This window comes from Camelus bactrianus, chromosome 5 (genome assembly GCF_048773025.1).
Source record: "Camelus bactrianus isolate YW-2024 breed Bactrian camel chromosome 5, ASM4877302v1, whole genome shotgun sequence".
NCBI lineage: Eukaryota > Metazoa > Chordata > Mammalia > Artiodactyla > Camelidae > Camelus > Camelus bactrianus.
The window spans coordinates 62,149,542-62,171,480 of record NC_133543.1 but is presented as its reverse complement, the minus strand read 5'-3'; the positions used below and the strand labels follow the sequence as shown (position 1 = coordinate 62,171,480).

Sequence of the window (21,939 nt, the reverse complement as noted above, 5' to 3'; positions counted from 1 at the left end):
TGTTTATCACAATCTTGACATACTCATCCCCAATGATTTAAAGAATTAAAAAGTAAATGTAAATGTTTTCAAAAGATTCAAATGTAAATATGTTTGTATCAAAGATGTGAGTTAAAGTAAATGTTAAAAAACTAAAAAATTACTCTTCATATATTTTTCAAATAGTTTATTTTTTCTTAAAGTATTCAAAGTTATTTCTTAAAATTAAAAGGCATAACTATTAATGGAATTACTTTTTTTAGATCACAAACTTTTTCCCTGGAATTAATTTTTATTTAGAAATTAAAGTCAATAAATTTGTTTAATTTTTTGAATTTAATTAATATTGCTAAATAGTTTAGAAAAATAAAACCATTCCCAGTGCTAACCTTCAACAGCCATCTAGTTGTCAATGTGGTAATCATACTTAATGCATAATTACATCTAAACATAAAGGTATACAAATTCAAGAATAAAACAAAATGTTTACCATTGCAAAATATTGCTCAGTCAACACATGCAACCACTGAGCATACTTCACCAACCCATGAGTATCTCCAAAGCCACACGCTGGAACACAAAGTGAAACAAGAAAATGGCACTAGGCACTGCTGGGATCTCCTGCATTCACACTCTCTGATAGGAAGGATTTGACAAGTTCATTCATCTTTCTTCTCACTGTTTCCTCTGCTCATATTCTCCCCATGAAGCTGTGTCCTTTCCAGTGTGAACAGCACCACAGCACACAACCTTCACAGCATTTTTGTTTCAAGGACTTTGGGCAAGAAAAGTAGGGAAGTTCTCCCAGAGGCCTGAACAATGAGTCCTGAGAGGGAAAGTTTTGTAATTGAATTTCACCATTGGCACTTCTCTCCCCTCCTCTACCAAGAAAAAATTAAAAGGTTCAGAAACACCCACACTTTGTTTCAACAGTAACCCTGTGCCCCTCAACAGGTCACTGGATGAAAATCAGAGCCTCTGTTACCTGCACACAAACACCAATGAACAAATTAAGAGTTTGAGATCTAGGACATCTCAGACAGTTGAAGACTGTCATCCTCAGGTAGAGGACTCAAAGTACTGTGACTAATAGCTGAATGTTATTGGAAGCATCGCATGTGATAGAAAATAAAGGGTGTGCAAATGTCATTAAACGATCTGTCTTTCTTTTCTAAAATTTCCATCTCATTACTATTTAAAAAAATATATTAAAGGAAGTTCTAGCCTAAGATGGAAAATCACCTCTAGTTTTTGCAGACAACCATTTTCTACTTAATGATCCTTTTATTTTTAAACTGTCTTATTTCCTTTAGTCTAATTAATTTTAGTTCCTATAGATGGATTAATTTATGTAACTGCAGCATATGTTCCATTAGTTTTCACTCATAGGAGAAAGTTCTATAGTTTCGCATATATTCTGATTTACGGATATAATTATGCAGAGTTTTTTAAACAGCTGAGATCTAAATTTTAGCTCTTTTGGAAAAAATTCTTCCAAGAAGGTGGTATACTTTTTTTTAATAGTCACAATGTTCCCTACTTAATTCAATGAAAGACTTAGTCCTTCATTGAGCATATGATAAAACTGATCCCAGATGCAGTTTTTATTTCACTAAATGCAACCTGAAAATGAACACGCTCTTTCATTTGGGAACAAAATTCAATTATAAAGAAACAGAAAAATGCAACCTGAGATCAATAGCCTATTATAGTGCCAGCATGAGGAATAATTTCAGCTCAGTTTAATCTACTGAAATATGTGGCTATATACTGTTCATTTGCTTGTTCATCCCAACATGAGAAGTGACATACATTTAGTTTAATTTTATTGAAATATAAAGGGTATATGTAGAATTGAGTAGTGTTCAAAAGCATAATAGAAAATTCAAAATCAACAAGCTAACCTGAAGCCAAAAAAAAAAAAAAAATCTCAGTAAGCTAGATTCTCTTTAAAATTACAATTGGAATTTTAATATCCAATAGTCTCATTTCAATGAACATTATTTTTTTTAAAAGTTGATCACTAAGAAAACAGAAACACACTCTGTCTCCGAGCTGGAAGTTAATTTTTAAAAAGATGCATATTTCAATTTCATCAATTTGTTTTAAGATACAAGTCTTGTATAGATTATGTAATCCACTTCTGCGATCTCATGGATGAGCAAACAAGGTCCAGAGAGATTGAGTGACTTGTTCATTCAGTCAGCTAGTTAGTTGGGAGAAGAAATGTGCTCTCCTAGCTGGTTAAATGGGATAGAAAGCCTCCAGAGTTGAAATGTCTCTGACAGGGCTCAGGACATGCTACCCCAAAATAGGGCACCCTGGCATATTGGATATTTCAAGCTGAAGGAATTGAGAGATGGCACATTGAAATAAAATTCTAGGACCAAGATTGAGCCGCTTCTGTCTGGGTTGCCATGGCAGCAAACCAAAACATACATGACTTTCATGTCCCTGTCAATATTCCACTTGACCAGAAATACAGCCTGTGCCCACCTTCTAAGTGTTACATGCTGATTGTAAATAATTCAAACAAAAGAAAGGCCTAATGCCTTGTTATTTCACAAATACACCCCGTTATGCAGCATTCTTTTCTCTTAAACTACGTAATGCCTAGTTTTACAGTCTTTTCGGGAAATTTCTCTCTCCATCTCAAATACTAACTTTGATCAGGTGCAAGTTTTCAATCAAACGTATTCTTCTGGTGTTGTAAAATAAACGAAGTCCCTCGCTAGGACTCCATTGTTCTGATTTTATCAACAGTAATACAGGAACTGAAGTCCAGATTTCTGGCATTACCCAAGCCTCCAGCCATTCAATTTCCTCATCTTCTCTTATTAAAAAAAGAAAATCATCAACAGAAAAAAGAAATAATGCCATCTGGATCCCTGACTCCTTTAACGTTCTACCAGAACATAAAATTTTTTAGAAATTTCTTTCAGGTTTCTTCTGAGTACATATTTCAGCTCTTTAATAATAATAAATGGGACAGTTTCACAAAGGAAGGTAGGTGGACCACCTGCATCAGAATCACCATAGCAGAGGTTAAAATCGCAGACTACCAACCCAGAACCCAAACCCAGAGCCAGGAAATGTGCATTTTTGACAAGCCTCTCCACCCCACAGCCTATTCATGGTGATTCTTACCCATACTAATTTTGGAGAACCACTGTGATTTGGTAAGTCTTAGCTGCAGTCCTCACTGTCTCCTATGCCCTAGTCTAGATAGAGTATGATATCACTAACAAAGTGGAGCACAGGACTTCTGAAGGACTCTTCTCTTACTCCTAGAACAGGACAATAAACTTAAATTTGCAGTTAATACGAATGTAATTAACCTAGGTAGAATGAAGACAGCACAGGTTTCTGCACGAGGTCTCTCACCTCTCGTTTTACATCGATGTAAACCAATGGTATTCCTTAAATCCCCCGGAAATTTCCCTCTGCAAACTGCCCAAGAAACAGATTCTATGTTTCTTCACACTGTCCTGGGTTAACAGTTCCTTTTAAGCCTACTTAGCCTTGCCCTTGTCCAGCTGTGAACTGAATTCTCTGTTTTTAACAAATTACAGTTAGACTCTAATTCTTGAATATAGTTCTACAACTACTAACAATACAGTAGAACTCTATTAAAAATAAAATAAATGCATTGCATTGGATATGAGAAAGTGGTAAAAGGTATGGAGAAAAACAAAGCCAGACAATGGACAGGGAATGCCAGATTAGGGGGTGGAGATTGCAATTTTAAGTAGGGTAGTCAGAGAAGGCCCCACTGAGAATGTGATATTTGAGAAATAAAAACAAATAGGGTGAGAGCTTGAGTCATGCAGATATTAAGGTAAGAGCTTTCCAGACAGAAAGAACAGCAAATGCAAAAACCCTGAGATCAGAATGTGCCTGGTGTGTTTGAAAAACAGGAGACCAGTGAGGCTGAACAGAGTAAACAAGGGGGAAAGTAGTAGAAGATGAGGTAAATAGGTGGGAGCAAGGAGGCTGGAAGACTATGGAGGAGCTTATGGACCAGGGTAAGAAATTTAGCTCTTAAAAAATAAATAAGTTAGTTAGTTAATTAATTAATTAATTAATTAATTAATTAATTAAAGAAATTTAGCTCTTACTCTGAGGGCCACAGGGAGCCACTGGAGGGTTTTGAGCAGAAAAGTAACATGAACTTACACTCAAAAGCATCATTCTAGTTATATTAAGAATAGTCGAAGTGGGAGGAGAGTATAGCTCAAGTGCTTAGCATGCATGAGATCCAGGGTTCAATCCCCAGTATCTTCTCTAAGAATAAATATATAAACCTAATCCCCTCCAATAAAAAAGAGAGAGAGAACAGACTTTAGGGGAGACAAAGGTGAAAATAGTGAAAAATGATGGTGGTGAGGGTGGTGGTGGTGATGATGGTGGTGAAGAGTGAAGACAGTGAGAAAGCTGGATTCTAGGAGTTGATGGGTTTGATAAGAATTGTAAGAGAAATAGAGGAGTCAAGGATGACTCCAAGGCTCTCTAACCTGAACAACTGTAGGTTGGGGCTATCATTAACTGAGAAGGAGTTTCATTTGGGCATGTTAAATTTGAGATGCATATTAGATATCTCAGTGGAGTTGATGAATAGGGAATTTACTGTAGGAGAAGTTCAGAAGAGTTTCATACTAATAAAAAAATTTGAGAAGAATGATATTAAAAATCATGAGACTGGGTATGATCACAAAGTGTAGATAGAAAAGAGGACATTTTCAAGAACTGAATTCTTACAACCTCCATCACTGAGAAGCTGTAAAGATGAGGAAGCACCAACAAAAGAGAATGGGAGGGGCAGTTATTAAGGTAAAAGAAAGAGAAAGAGAGTGATCAACTGTGCCAAATGCGCTGAATGTCAAATCAGATGAAGATGGAGGGTTAACCATTGCATTGAGCAACATGGATGTCATCAGTTACCTTCGTAAGAGCAGTTTCAGTGGAATGTGTTGGGTGAAAACACACTGCAGCAGGATTAAAAAGAACTGGAAGAGAGAAACTGGAAATATTTGAGATTTGCTATAAAGAAAGAAGAGATATGAAACTGAAGGGGATGAAATTACATGAAGAGGATATAATAGTGTTATTGTTGTTGTTTTCAACGGGCATGTTATGGATAAATATTTGTGGGCCCCCCCAACCGCCCAGCCTACCAAATGCAAATATTGAAATCCTCACCCTCAATGTGTTGCTATTAGGAGCTGGGGGTTTGGGGCGGTAATTAGGTCATGGGGGTAGAGCGCTCATGATAGGATTAGGTCCTTATAAGAAGAAACACTGAGATCTTGCACGTGCTCCCTCTCTCTCTTTCTCTCTGCTCTTAACCATGTGAAGACACAGCAAGAAGGTGGCCATCTACAAACCAGAACACGGGCTCTCACCAGACAACAGATCTGCCAGTGCCTTGATCTCGAACTTCCCAGCCTCCACAAATGTGAGAAATGAATGTTTTTTAAGCCACCTAATCTATGATAGTTTGCTAGAGCAGCCCAAACTGACTAAGACAGGATGGAAATAGCACATTTGCTTTATGATGGAATAAATCATAGCAAGGAAAGAACTGACGACTCAAAAAGGAAGTGAGAATTGTTGCAATCGGCAAGAAGGGACACGAACTAGCGCCCTGGTAGAGGCGTTGCCCAGGGATGAGACACCAGACAATTTCTCCAAAGTTACAGAAGTGAATATAGGAGAGATGGTCACAGAAGTTTGTAGGTATTTGTAGTAATGGAAACTTGTGGATGTTCTCTTTCGATTTCGTCCATTTTCTTAGTGAAAAAGGAAGCCAGAAAATCAGCTGAGAGTGAGGGGAATGAACAACAGAGAGAACAGCAAATTCATTAGCAAATTCTAAAATTTACACCACTCCTGAAATGAGCAAAGAAAAGTCTAACATCTCTATTTTCTATAACACATTTAATACTCATCTCAATATTCCATCCCATCTGGGGAGAAGTGAGAGGACAGAGACACATCTAAAAACTGTCAATTAACAGTTTCAGTTTACATAGTCTCCATAATGTAAAATGGTCAATCACGGCACAGTTTAGCTCCCCATCAGAGCTGTTCTCACCCTCTTCTTCCCAAGATGACATCTGACTGAGTATATGGGAAAGATTACAGAATCCAAGGGATTCTCCCTTCCATGGAGCCTGCCATCCTTGTGCTGGTCTCCACTGAGAGATGGCGGGTGAGATCCTGGGTGTGCCAAACTGTTATGACTGAAGAATACAAATTCCGTTACCTTTACTTTACCCAGTCCTGGTCTAGTGAGACTACACCCTCCATCTCACCCCACACTCCAGGATTCAACCCCCAATGAGACCTGGCCAATGGGCAGACGTTCACAGGGAGTCTGCGGGTGACTCCCACTGAGTGTCTGGCCTCACCCACCAGTGCAGCAAACCACTGAGAACAAGTTCCCAGCAATCTCCCTTCCAGATAGAGCTGGATGGGGAGACCTGGAATGCTGCCTCACACTTGTCTTTCCACCCACCTTCATCAACCATGGCTACACTACTGCCTCCGACGTTGACACAGAGCCACCCTGAGTGGCAGCCTCATGCCAACAATCCAGAAGGAGAATGAACAAAAACTTTATTTTTGCTTTCTTGCAGATGTATCAGCCTGGAGAAGAGAAGTGAGACATAGACCTCTCCCACATGTTTCGGACCAGAAAACCCAGTCTTCCACTTTCCTCTGGTCCAGAGCACAACATCTTACTTTTCTTTTAGGTACTAAACCTAACGCTCAGTCTGAATGGTTGAAGGGTTATCTTTGCTTTATTATAGGAGAAAATATGTGATCTGAGGCCTCTTTACATGATTCTAAATAACGAAAGGCTTGGATCAACTTGGAACTAGGAATTACTAAAGATGAAAATATATTGGTTTAAGAGCTCCATGGTATTATCCTCCACACCAACTACTTTCTACCTGTTCTATGTAATTTGGAGCTGAGTTGAAAATGTATGACTTTCCACAAAAGTATGTCATTAAAACAGTGACTTTTTTTCAAACCAGTATTTCATTCTACGATTGCTTTAATTGTTCAGATTTTGTTGTCATCACTGTCTTTTTGCTTTAATTCTGTACTGAGGTGATTTCTCAAAGGGCACAATTTTAAAAAATCAAATCAATAAATATGCTTTACTTCTATCTAAATTGTAAACCCAAAATATGGCACCAAGTGATTATGCTAAGATTATTTATGCATTCCCTTTTAAAGGTCACCCCTCTAAGCTGAAGGCTTTCTGTCAGACTGACATCGCCTCTGTTTTGCTCATCATTGTTTAACCTACGACAACCTATTTTCCTCGTAGGAGAAGAAAAGCTCATTAATTCACATTAATACACACAGGTTTGACAGCCAGTGCTGTTAGGACTTCAATGCTTATTAATACTTATGTACATCGACCTTACTGAGAACTTTTCTTCTAGTCAGATACACTGAAAACATGATATGAAAATATAGCTTCACCAAAGATGCTTGCTTGAGAGTTAACATTGTACCTAATGGATCAAAAATATTTACTCCATTTATTGTTCCTCTTCAGTTCAAGGTTTAATAGACTAATTCATTAATCATCCAGAGTTGTTATACGAAGGAGGGAGTCAATTCATTTACACTAAATGTGTTTTTGTGATGTGGGAACATGGACCTTTTTGAGCTAAACTACAAATACACTGGAGGTAGGCAGAACTAAAATGAAAATTTTATAATGAAAAAACAAGTTCTAATTGGTATAGCAGGAAAAACTTCATGATACTTGGTCTATAACATCCCTCAACTATAATATTTCATTTCAGTTTTTAATGTTATATCCTATTAGTGGAATTTTTCTGTTAATACTTGTGTCTTAAAATCAACCACAAAGAGAAAATGTTTGTAGCCCTAGAGTGGGTCATTTCTTCAAGGAAAAAAGGGAAAACGGAGAAAAGCAGAGGGTCAAAGGAAAAGGAAGATCAGGTAAGGAGACCTACCAGTAAATCTAAAACTAGAAATAAAACATATTGTTCAAATTAATTAATTTTATATTTATTCCCTCTAAAACCTAGAGAAGAGCATTAAATAATTTCAGAGAAATAATTTTGATGTGCTGAAATACTAGAAGGCAAGTAATTCTCTGATTAGCTATCTGAAGTTAGAAATAGCATTTTGCCATTCATTTGTTCATTCGTTCATTCATTCATTCAAAACCTGTTCTACACTATGCACTGGGCAAGAGACTGAGGATACAGAATAAATAAAATAGTCCCTGACCTAATGAAGCTAATTTGAATGTTGTTTAAAAGTTTGCCTATAAAGAAGCCTATGTCACTTGGTTCAAATTATGCTTGAATGTTTCGGCTACTGTAAGAAATGAGACCTGGTTCCTAGATGCATCTGCTTTGGAAAAGACAAGCACAACTACCATTATATTTGGCTTGCCTGTTCAGTTTGGAATTGGTGCTGAATCCTAGCAAACAGGGAAAGTCCAATTAAGGTAAACTATACTCAGCAACTAAAGCAGCTGTGGGTATAGATGTAGCTGTTTGACTCTGAGGTTAAGATGGAATCAGTGAGTATATGACAACACTAAATTACTATCTTACAATTCCAGAGGTCAGAAGTCCAAAATGGATCTTACTGGGCTAAAATCAAGGTGACAGCAGGACTGTGCTTATTCTGGAATTTCCAGGGGAGAACTGGCTTCCTTGCCTATGCCAGCTGTTAGAGGCCACCGTGTGTTACTTGGTTCATGGTCCCTTCTTCCATCATCCAAGCCAGCAGTGGAGCATCTCCAAATCTCTCTGACTCGGACCCTTCACATTCCTGCCTCCTCTTTCATTTATTAGTACCTTTGTGATCACATTGAGACCAACAAAACAATCCAGAATAATCAAATCCCTAATTCTAGCACACCTGCAAAGTCCCTTTTGCCAAGTAAGGTAGCATATTCATAGGTTCTTGACATTTTACAGCGTCATTAATCTGTCTACCACACTGAGGTTTTATTTCATAATTAGTTATTAACTAATTAGTTAATTAGTCTATAAACCCTTTTCACAAACACTGCTAGGAGATGGGGTTTTATCAGAACTTTTCAGAAATTGGCTGCATAGGAGGGTGCAATATCTAGAGACCTAAAGATAGTCAGTTCCTAGCCTATGATAAAGTCAGAAAGAGAAAATTAGCCCGTTAAAACTGTTAAGAGGAGGCTACTATTTGTGAGCTTCATACACACAGGTAATTGATGTATGTATACTCATCCTACCAACATTGTAACAGTTAAACAACAAGAAAAACGTCTAGAGCAATGGTTTTGAGACAGGATCACTCCTTCAGTAGTTAGTGGGCAGTTACTAAGTCAGTTAGTAGTTAGTGGGTGATTAGTGGGGATGTTCTGAGTTGTCAAAATGATTGGGAGGGACACTAGTTGCATTTAATGGGTAGGGATCAGACATGCCAGATATCCCACAACATAAGGACCAAGACTACAAAAATTAAGTATGAAATGACAACCCACATGGTTTGTATAGGTAAGAACCTGTTTATAACTAATTACATGGGCCTAGAATCTAATTCCATTTTACATGTAAAAACAAAGTATTTTTTTTTGCATTCTTTAATGCAATGAACATATATCTTGTACTACATAATCAAGCAAACAATGTGGGTTTTTATTCAAAACTGAACGAAGAATTGTTATCATTTTAGAAAATTATACCATCATCAATCATGCTTCCTCAGTGTATCAGTACAATACAACCTACACTATTAGCTATTCCTTTCAAGGTGTTCCTATGATTACGTACAAGGCCCTGGTGACATCATTATGTCTTCTAGTGTGATTGTGCCCATGGATTTACATGCTGAAATACATGTTCATTATATATTATTTTGTTTCTATTCCTTTTTATATTACAATTAGGACATTATATTTATTCTCCTAAATTTGTGAGTGTAGGTAGGTTAAATTATCTATGAATTCTATGTTAAGAGAGTAAGGGAGGCAAAATAAAACATTTGTTATAGAAAGGGAGCCATAGGACTGTGCTGAATCTTCAGGGCTACAACTAGCATTGATCTTCACTTTGGCATTGACTTTAGGTAGCCTTTGAAAATTACAGATGCTCCTTACTTCAATCAACAAATAAAGATTTTGCTTCCACTTTTATATTTCAGACAATTTAGTTGGCTGCTTACAGCTTTGCTACATATCATGGCTAATGGTCTACAACATGTCCCTCTACTAGACCCCAGTGACTTTTTCTCCATCACCACTCAATCAACAGTTGTGGACTGTGGAAGATATGAGAACATTAAATTAAAGAGGTCAAAGAGGAAGTCTCAAGGGAAATTTTTAACTATTTTGAACTAAGTGAAAATTAAAATTAAACATTTCAAAATTTGTAGAATACAGCTAAAGCAGTACTTAAGGAAAAATGTATAGCATTAAGTGCCTATATTAAAAAAAAGAAAGATATAAAACCAGTAACTTAAGCTCTACCTTAAGAAGCCAGGGGAGGGGGAAAAAAAAACTAAAGCAAACAGAAGGGATGAAAAACTAAATATTACAGCAGAAATCAGTAAAATTAAAAATATAATTGAGAAAAATCTATGAAATCAAAGGTAGCTCACACTAAATAAAGGTGAAATGAGAACTTCCTTGAGATATCATAGTGCACTGGTTCTCACACTTTTTAGTCTCAGGATCCCTTTACACTCTTAGAAATTCTTGAGAACTCTCCAGCCCCCAAATTTAGAACACAAGAATGCACAACCACATATTCCATTAGCCACCAGAGATATTATCATCACATATCATGTAGCCTCTGAAAACCTCCACTGCGTACTCATGTAAGAATGGAAAAGGCAAATAATGTCTTATTATTATGAAAAGAGTTTTGAGTTTATGGACAATCAGCAAGCCTCTCAGAAACCCCCAGGAGTCCCCAGATAATACGCTGGAGAATCTGAAGAGGAGATATGCAAAGGCTTAGGTAGATTGGAATGCTAGAGTGAATTTATCATATAAGACTTGATCATCTACCATCTAAGAATATATCCCCTGGAAAGGTCCAGAGGACACTCTTTTCACCAAGGCTATGCAACATACATTCATGAGGGGAATCTCATCATCCTCAAAGCTCTGTGGTGGTTGTTCTTTGCAGGCCAGGAAAGACAGAGGGAACTGTTGTCATCAAACTGGGCTCCTTAAATCCAACAGGGATAGTGGCAGACTGGCAGGGACCAAGTTGCAACACTCAGTTGCCAAAGACAGGTTGATGTGGCTGCCATAAAAGGTAGTAAAATTAAAGCATTAATCAGAATAATTTGACATAAATATGTATCTTTGGCGTAGGTAACTGACCATGGTGTCCCTAGAACTAAATTAGAAGGGCAGCCTACCAAAGTCTTAATTTAAAGATGTGAAATGTTCTAGGTCTGACTTGAATCACCACAATGAGGAATTTGGGTCCCCCAAAATTCCCAGAGTGAAGCCTCTTAACTCACTGTAAATAAGTTTACATTAAATTTTACAAGCCCTCAGTCTCCTTGGTTTTCAGTATTGCATAGTACTAGCTTCTCTTTCCTAAATTAATCATAATATTGACACTAATGTTTCTAATTTTAACTTAAATCTAACAATGTTACATTGGGGCTAGGGTTTCAGCAGGAATAGGAACTTGCTGCTATGAAAAGTTATATTATGCTAAAGATTCAGTGTGACCAGGCTTTATTGATACTTAGAGAACCAACTGCCTTAATGTTTGGTGCAATTTACAATGCATAAGCAAATCTTAGGTAAAGTAACTTCATCGTTTTTAGTTCAGAAAGCTGCAGAAGCAATACATCCATTGTACCCAGCGTTTTATCACAAAGAGGATTAAATTCTTTTCTCTCCAGGGAGATGGGAGTTTGTCCCTAAGAATGCTTATGTATTATACATAGTTCTATTACTTACAAATAATTTCTTAAAGCTAGTGTCCTTCTAGTGCACAGAGTCGGTCAATTTATTTTGAAACACAGAAGCACAATAGAGGATTAGCTTCCATCAATGTATATACTATACTGAATATAGATACTTTTGAGAAAATCTCTTTTTAAGAATATTCTTTCTGCTAAGTCCCATTTTGGGCCTTTCTGCGTGCTGGCCTGGAGGTTTCCCTTTGCCATAATCTCTTAGAAATACAACTTCTTACCCATAGCTGATAGGAGAAGCTCTGTGGTCCCAAGCTGAAATGTGATGCCTCAAATAGGATTAGGTATTATTGACCTAATATTCTGTACAAATTTAGAAGACATACAGTTACTGAGAATTGACTCACAAACTCATATGCTTGCTTCTGCCTAAGACAGCCAAAATGCAATGCTGTGGAAAATATATTCAAATTTTAAGAAACATTGAGACAGGAGCTTAAAGACAATCTTGGTATCTTTTAATTCCTCGCTTAATCTTTAGTAACTTTGGTTTTATCAAGGACTTATTTTGTGGGAAGAAAAAAAATGCAAAAGGCGGGGGAAAATGGAAAGTAGAGGATTAAGATTATTTTCAGAGATAATTCAGCATGGTCTTTGCTACAGATAATAGGCATCATTTTCCCCTAAATGAGTGAAATAACTTTAAATTCATTTAATTGTTCCAGACCATATTAATCTGGATTTCCTGGTAAAAAAACATATATTAATGCTGAAATTCAGAAAATGTAAAAGGCTTTTCAAACTGTCCAAATAGTGTCTGATATCAAGGATATAAATTACTCAGCTTTCAACTACCAAAGTCAAAAGGTGATTATCCTTAGTGAGAGATTAATTGTAAAAACCACTTTTGTCAAGAGAGCACAGAAATTTACATAATTAGTAAAAAGGACACAAGTCCTATCATGATACTCCTCTAAAAAGTATCTAATTGCTCCCAGTTTCACTCAGAGTACATTAGTTTTCTAATACTGCCAAATCAAATTATCATAAACTTAGTGGCCTAAAACACTTATCTTGTAGTCACCACAGGTCAGAAGTCCAGCGAGCTCAGGTGAGTCTCTGCTTAGTCTTACAAGGCCGAATCAAGAAGTCAGCAAGCATGTGTTCCTTTCTGGAGGTTCTAGGAGAGAATTATTTCCTTGCACATTCAGGTGGCTGCCAGAATTTGGTAGTTGTTTCCTTGCTGGCTGACAGCTAAGAACTCTTCTCAGATTCCAGAGGACCACCTGAATAATCAGTGATACTCTGCCCATCTCAAGGTCCATACCCTTTCATTGCTTGGTTGGTTGGTTTGTTTTTTAAACTGAGGTATAATTGGCAGAGAACATTGTATTAGTTTCAGGTGTACAACACAATGATTCACTATTTGTCTGTACTGCGACAGGATCACAAGTCTAGTCAACATCCATCACCACACATAAGCAAAATTGTTTCTTGCAATAACTTTTTAAGGTCTACTCTCAGCAACTTTCAAATATGCAATACAGTATTACTAATTGTAGTCCCCATGCTGTACATTACATGCCTATGACTTATTTTATAACTGGGAATTTATAGCTTTTGACCCCCTTCATCCATTTTTGCCTTCCCACACCCCACCTCCAGCAACCACCAATCTTCTTCTCTGAATCTATGAGCTTAGTTTTGGTTTCTTGATGGTTTGGGTTTCTTGATGGTTTTTGGTTTTTGTTTCTCGAGTTTTTTATTTTTACATTCCACATATAAATGATATCATACATTATGTGTCTTCCCCATCTGACTTACTTCTCTCAGCACAATGCCCTCGATTCCATCCATTATGTCACAAATGACAAGATTTCATTCTATTTATGGCTGAATAATATTCCATTATACATATATATACGTATGTATATATATGCGTGTGTGTGTGTATCCCTTACAATTTCTTTACCCATTCATCTATGGACACTAAGGTTGTTTCCACATCCTAGCTGTTGTACATAATGTTGCAATGCATATAGTGGTGCATATCTTTTCAAGTTAGTGTTTTTGTTTTCTTCAGATAAATATCCATAAGTGGAATTGCTGGATCACATGGTAGTTCTATTTTTAATTTTGGGAGGAAGCTCTATACTGTTTTCCATAGTGGCTGCACCAACTTAACATTCCTGCCAACAGTGCACAAGGGTTGCCTTTTCTCCACATTCTTGCCAAAACCTGTTTTGCTTTGTTTTTGTCTCTTTGATAATAGCCCTTCTAACAGGTGTGAGGAGATACCTCACTGTAGTTTTATTTGCATTTCCCTGATGATTAGTGATGCTGAGCATCTTTTCTTGTTTATCTGTTGTCAAGTCTATACTCTTAATCATATCTGCATAGTTCCCCTTGCCATATAACATATTCACAAGCTCTGGGGTAGGACAACGACATCTTTGGGGACCACAGAAAGTAAAAGGGAAAGTCCTTATAAAGGTCTAGATCTTATGTGATCTAAGCCACCACTACCTCTGATCTCCTTTCCTTTCTCTTGCTCACGCAACCCTAGCTTCCTCCATGCTGTTCCTGGAACACACTGAGCCAACTCCTGCCTTTGTCCTTGCTGTTCCCTCTGCCAGAGGTTCTTCCACAGATTCCATTCTAAAAACCTCATCCCTGTAAAAATTTTGCTCTAATCTCACCTTCTTAATGGGGCCTACCATGGGTGCCCTGTTTAATACTCGAGTAATTGTTTATCCCATAGCACCTATTACCCTTTAACTTACTCTTTAACTTATTTACTATGATTATTTCCTGCTGTCTCTTTCTGCTGGAATATTAGATCCACAAGAGTGTCTTTATTCCTCTGATCTATCCCAAGGCTCTAGTACACATCAGGAGCTCAATAAATATTACTTGAATTGGTTGTTAAACAAAGTTTTCCAAATATTGACTGATAGATGGGATTACAGGTATATGTTCTATGTTCTTTTTGAAGGTCATGTAAACTGTCACAGCGCTGCCTGAAATACTGAATTAGTTCCTTGATTCTTACTAGTTTCTCCTTTTTAAATCAATGACATTATTCAATGTTTCCATATTTTAATTCATCAAAGTCAATATTCCTTTTATTCTGGCTCAAAAGAAAACTTTGAAAACAATGAGTTATTTATACCTGTCCATTCCCTCTAAAAAAATTTTTTTGATCTTCTGTGATAAAGAGGTAGAGTAAGACTAATATCAAGCCTCAAAAAAAGGCAAAAAGAAAAAAGATGTAATAAAGTTGTCATTATTTCCAAAAGCTTAAATAAAGCAATGGCTTTTTATCTCGGATTCTCCAGCTTCCGTTTTTAAAGTTTATTGTAAAACTTTCTCATTTTGGACATTTCCAACAGTTACCACAAGATGGAGGCACATCTGTAGCTTGAGTTAAATGTTTCTGAAATATTAGGAGCATGAACGATGTTTTCAACTACTTAAATTCCACTTCAAATTATGCCTTAAAAACTACTTCTGCAAGACTTAACTGCTACTTAGAAGAAACAGCCAGGAAGAGACAGATGGTTTAAATTTGTAAAATATCTCTACTGATTAATCAAGAAATAACCTGGTAATTTAAGATATGACCCAAAGGCTCCAAAGTCACCAGTTTCACTGATCCATCTCAGAAAAAAAGTTCTCAGGCCCTCCCCAGTGTCAGTGTCACTACTCCAGCACACACTGCCCTGAGCTTTCTCACAGACTGCAGAAACTTCGAGCTAAAGCATGCATAGTTGTCCTCTGGTCAGAGATGCCTTTTGTCCCAAGAGCTTCCCTATGCCTGAACCTAGATACTAAGTACTAGCCCAAACAAATTATATGAAGACTTAAGCAAACTTTAATGATGTTTAAATACTCACAATTAACAAACATGCACAGTGATGTGTTGAGATGATCCTTTGTATACAGTAAATTTTTAAAAACTTTATAGGGCCAAAAATAACTCATTTGTTTTATGTTGTTCTTAATATTTTCTCTTCAAATATTCTTTCACACAGTAGATATTTCCAGTGCTGCAACTGGAACCCAGGTGATTCATTTAAAACACTTCTCAACCTCACCGAATCTTAAACTTAATGATTTAAAAATCAAATAGCCTAAATATTAAAGAAAATGCACTATAATTCCACAATGGTGCATTCTCAAGAATCTTGTTTCTGCCCAACTGTTATCAGCAAACATCTATGTGATTTTAGGCAAGACATTTATATGTTCTGTGTTCTTATCTTCTGCTCCAGATGCTGCAAAACCTACCTCCCTAAAACTTAGTAGCATGAAACCACCACTATATTTTTTTATATCTCACGATCTTGTGAATCAGGAATTCAAGCAAGTCTTGGCTGGGTAATTCTGTTCCACATGATAGGAACGGGCTCTGGTGATATTGAGCTGGCAGCTGGGCTGTGCTGAAGGGTCTGTGACAGCCTCACTCACATAATTGCTGCCTTGGTCAACTAGAAGGCTTAGTTTAGCTGAGTCCTTCTCCAGGCCCTTCTCATGCCCTTTCCATCTCTCTCCCACAGGGTAATGCATCTTCTTACCTGACAGATCAGGACTTCAAGAGACCACGGTGGAAGCTGCTGGTCCTCTAACAGGCTAGTTACAGGGGGACTGATGCCATGCCAGTTCCAGAACTGGCATATAGTTGGTAACAAAACCATTGTTCTCCACCTGCAAAAACATCCAACAACTCAGCCCACACACACACACTGTCCTCTCATGCGGGACCAAAGGGAGTGGATAGAGGGCCCTTATACCAAATCTTCACTATATACCCTCTCCTCAAAACTCCATTGTGGCTTCAAATGCTATTTATTTCAATGTACATAATATTCAAATTTTAATGACAGCCTCCTGAGAAATAACTTATACTAAGGGAAGATTAAGTCAAGTAGATACATTTGGCCTATTATCAAAAACAATTTTGAGTACATATGATGTTGCCATTTAAATTGGTGCTGATACGTCATCCCTCGTGAATTCACATCTGAGTGCTAAGAGCTTGTGAAGAGGGATGGAAGTGAAGATGGGTATTTTTTTTTTTTTTTTGAAAACTGAAAGAGACTGGTTTAAGATAACAGCCCAAAAAACACTTTCGTAATCTCCGTCTCGATAGCCAACATGAATAACTACAGGAAATACCATAATAAACTTAATATCAAAGACAAAAAGAGCAATCATTACCTAAGAATTTTAGCAAATTTCTACAAGAAAGTAAACGTGGGAAAGGGAGGCAGGTACAATAGACCTAAGTATACAAGCGAATGGACTTCAGTGAACATGGAAACAAGACTTCATAGCAGAACTTTGCTGTGCACATTATTTCTTCTCAGCATCAAATTCACCCTTCCTTACCCTAGTTTGTGATACTGGAACTAAGTCCTGCAGACTACATTTCTCCTTTTCAGCAAATTTGATACTGGATTTTGCCAACAGAGAGTACAGAAGGAACACTGCAAAGCTGGAAGAGGAAGAAAGGTGAAATCAAAATTGAGGATGATAGTGAAGATAAAAGAAAGAGAACACTCCTTTCAAATTGAGGGAGTAGGAAACTACATAACGCTAGCTGCCATATTTCAAACACGCTAAGAAAATAAAAGGAACCACTGTGAAGTTAGAAAGGCTTCCTAGAACATTATTTTTTCTAAAAATTCAGGAAAGCTAATTTCATATAAAAAATGAGCAAGAGCAAAGTACTGAAGTCAAATCCCATACAAAATTATTAGGAGAAAAAAGAGAAGAATGACATCCCTATAGACAATGAAAGCATGCCAGAAAGAAAGGGAAACTAAAAAGGTCAAATGTGCAACCTTGTTTCAAACTGAGCTAAAAGACATCAAGAAAGTGATACAAGCCTCAAAGAACAATATAAATGAAAATCTGAAAAACAAAATGAGGTAGATAATTCAGAAAAGAATCAAACACTGAAGAAAAAATAACTTCAAAATGAGGACTAAACCAGAAGGTACACAAAACTAAATAAAGACAAGAAATAAAGACAAAGGAAAAAGAGAGTGAAAAGAAGGAAAACTCAAAGACAAAAAATATTTAGTTTCTTCCACGTCCAATTTAGGAAGTAATTTTCAATGCCACAGCATGTCTTCCTCAGTTTTCAGAGTGCACTAAAGAAGAGGAATACAGTGGTATTTCCAAGGGCTGTTAGACACAGGGTCTGAGTTGACACTGATGAACCAAAATTTCTCATGGTTCCTGCTGGAGTGGAACCAGAAGGAAGCCAGGTGACAAATGGAACCTTGGCCCATGTCTGTTTCACGGTGGGCAAGTCACGATATACAGCCAGAAAATTCTTGATCATTTAAACATTGTGCTGATCCACTCACTACACTGATGGCATCATGTTCACTGAACCTGCAAGAAATAAGTGGCAAATACTATGGACATCCTGGTAAGACACCTGTATGCCAGATCACAGGAGGTAAACCACAAAAATTCAGGTTTACCACATGGGTGAGGTTGTGAGTCCAGTGGTCTGGCATGCTGAGACATCTATTCAAAGGATAAACATTGCACTTTGCTCCTCCTACCACTAAAGAGATATAGCATTTGGTATCATTTTTTGGTAGGTTTGTAGATTTTGGAGACAACACAGTATCAATGGGAAAGTGCTTAAACTAATTTCTCAGGTGGCTTATAAGGTTTTAGTGGACCCCAGAGTGAGAGAGGGCACTGGGACAAGGTACTTACCACCTAATTATCAAGTACATCATATCATAGGAACTGTGATCAGAGCTGCCCATCATAAGCTCAGTACTGTCAGATCCACCAAGCTCTAAGACTGGGCCAGCTATGAAACCCAAGGTACATTCACGTTGGGGCACAAAGAGGTCCACAGGAAAGGTGGCCCAGAAGCCCATGTCATTTACCTCCAAGACACTAACACTTCTCCCCCAATTCATAATCTATGACTTCATTGGAATTCACCACCATCAGCTGAGAGAAGAAAAAATCCAGGCTTGATTCACTGATAGGTTGGCTTGATACGTTGCTGTAAACCAAAAATCTGACTGCTGATATTCAGAGTGGACTTGAATGACAGTGATGGGAAAATCCACCCAATGGGCTGAGCTTCAAGAATTAACCTGGTCAGCACTTTGGTTTAGTGATGTGATATCAAAATTAATGCTCACCACAAACTTCATGTCAGTACGTTTCTAGTTACTTAGCTTGTCTGAGCACATTCTGTAGTCCACCTTTCCAAGAAGCCGTCAAAGGAAACATATTTTCTGAATTCTTGCATGTTGACATTATGTGAGCAGTGATTTTCATACTCGGAAGTCAGTTTTGTCAAACACATGTAGATGCAGAGAGGTTACCAGAGGTAAAGGGGGGTGGGGGAGGGGGAATGGGTAAATGGAGTCAACTGCATCAAACTAGACTTCTGGTGGTGAGCATGCTGTAATGTATACAGAAGTCAAATTACAATGCTGTACACATGAAACTTTATACCACTGTTAACCTCAATTTAAAAAAAGATCAGTTGTGTTACATATATACTCTTCTGCTCACATTTTTTTCCCAAAAATATCTTAAATGTATTATTTTCTCTTGGCACAGTGCTGTATTTAAGTCTTGCTTTTCTAAGTCACTTGCTGTATTTGTCTAGATAGCCACACTCAGTGTACATCTGAGACAATATTCTCAGGTAGGCAAGATGCCCTTTCAATACGTAGCTCCAAATATTCTTTTTCAGCACAGCATTCTTGATACAGTTTTGTTCAGTATGTCTTTTTATCTCTAAAATTTGTCATTTTTTCACAAATCCTCTTTATATCTTTCTGCTTTCTAAAGCCATTACCTTTTCTTTTATATTCTATTTTCCATAAGGCTTTATCTACTGTTCATCTACTTGTTTTATTCTAGTCTTCATTTCTGAATTGTTTTTCTATTTATTTCTAGTATTTTCCCAAGTTCTTCAAATTGTGATTTTTAGTATTCTTTCATACTTTGTATCATTTTTCAAAGCATCTTAGAACTTATTTTTATATAAGGTCATAATTTTGATCTATTCTTATGTGCATGCCTTTCGAGTGTGCTTTCAATGTCTATAGGATATTTTGTTTCTTATCCTATTTTTTTTTAACAACTCTGCCTGACTACAGTTTTATGTCTACTTATTTTGTGTGAAATTAGCTTTTCTGAACTTTAAAAAGAAGTTTGGTTCCAGGTAACTTTTCCAGCTTCACAGATTTCCCACTTCTATTGTTTCTGTATAGCAATGAAAAATATGGCAGTTTCCTTTCTCAGATTTTCCTGATTTTTGTTGTTGTTATTGTTGCCTTTATTGTACTTTTAAGCAGATATAACTGACATATAATACTGTGTAAGTTTGAGGTGTACAAAGTGTTATTAGTTTGATATGTTTATGTGTTTCTTGGCTCTTTTTAAATAAGTATGATGGGTACAAACACAGGTAAGATACAATATTGGGTTAAAAAAAAAAAAAAAAACCGAAACACAATAAACAAATACTTTTACCAGGAAAGCAAACTTCATACTCCACAGAGGTTTACAGAAATGAAACACCCTCTTAAAACAAAAACAAGCACAGCCCTTTAACAAAAATGTATATAACTCAAATACAAATTCAACAGGTCACTGGGATTTAGTAGCCACTTTTACCTTGAATAATTGAGTTCTGTATATAATCAAATAGGATGATAAATATAATCCTATTTAATCTGGAAAAGAAAGACTTTAATATAAAAGTTTCAGGTGAAAAACACTATAAATGTAATGATAAATGGATTTTCATCCGTGCCAGTACATTTCATAGTGTCACTTCATCTCAGAGAACTAAACAAGTTTTCAATGGTAGTTTGCTGTGATTTAAAAAGGACATCAAAACCTTCCATACGATGTGTTGTTTTACTTATTCTTTATAAAGATGTATTAAAGATAAAGAAAGATACAGATTACCTATATACATGTACTACGGTGAAATATTATGTCAATTAAAACGTCCTTTTCCCACAAGTGCCAGCTTGATGACGTTCTCACTGGACAAGGAGGATAATGTGAATAAAGTAATGACTGCAAGTGTCTTAAACAGCACATTTTTTTTAAGGGTGGGGAGAGGGAGCATAACTGCATACTGTTATCAAAGGGGAAAAAAAGTCTTTTTAAACTCAAGACAGCAATGGAGGTTGCCAGGGCACCAGAAATTACTATGAAAACTGATAAAGAATTAAATATATTTATCCTGCTATCTTAGTATGAATGTTTTTTTTTCCCATGATAACCAAATATCCCTAGTGGATGGAGCAAGGTTCTTCTATATGAAAGAATTCCAGCCAATAAATGTAACAAGAATAATAGATTTGGAAAATCATCACTATGCAAACCTGAATGAAATAACTGATTCAGGCAAGTATCATTAATGCATGCTTTTAAAAACATTAGGTAAAAAGCTTACAAGGGACTTTCCAAGGATGGTGTCCAGCTTTTGCCTGTGTGCCCAATGACCAACCTGAGGATCATTAAAAGTGGGACAACCAGAATTAAATACCTCCTGGTTTAATATAAAGTACACCATACTACTATCAAGCATTCTTGCTCAAAAACGTGAGATCAAAATCTAACTAATCTTCTCTAGATTTAACTTCTAGGATATGGGACAAGTGATAAAACAAGTTAAACAAGAAAGCACTGGATCAAATTCAGTCTGTGGGACACTCCACAGGCAACTCACATGGTTCCTTCAACAAGTTGTGGTGTACTGAACAGGGGAGAAGAGCAGGGGAACTAATTTAAACTTTAAGACACTCCAAAGACAAAACCAAATATACTGTGTAGACCTAGTCTCAACAGTGACTCAAACCAACCAACCAACCATATAATTCAAGCAAATTCTGGAAACAACTGAGAAATTTTTAAATGCACTGTATAGTAGAAGTTAAGAAATTATTATTAACTCTGTTAGGTGTGATACTTACATTGTACTCACATGTGGAAATGTTCTTTTCTGATATATCCTCA

At 36.8% G+C, this 21,939-nt stretch overlaps 1 long non-coding RNA gene across 1 annotated transcript; it reads right to left on the bottom strand.

Moving 5' to 3' along the window:
- Window positions 1–296: 296 nt before the first annotated feature.
- On the bottom strand, window positions 297–12,182 carry LOC123618317 (uncharacterized). Its single transcript, XR_006726732.2, has 2 exons — window positions 11,102–12,182; window positions 297–805 (listed from the first exon to the last, which is right to left on the bottom strand). It is a non-coding gene; the product is annotated as an uncharacterized LOC123618317 (long non-coding RNA).
- Between the last annotated feature and the right edge of the window lie 9,757 nt (window positions 12,183–21,939).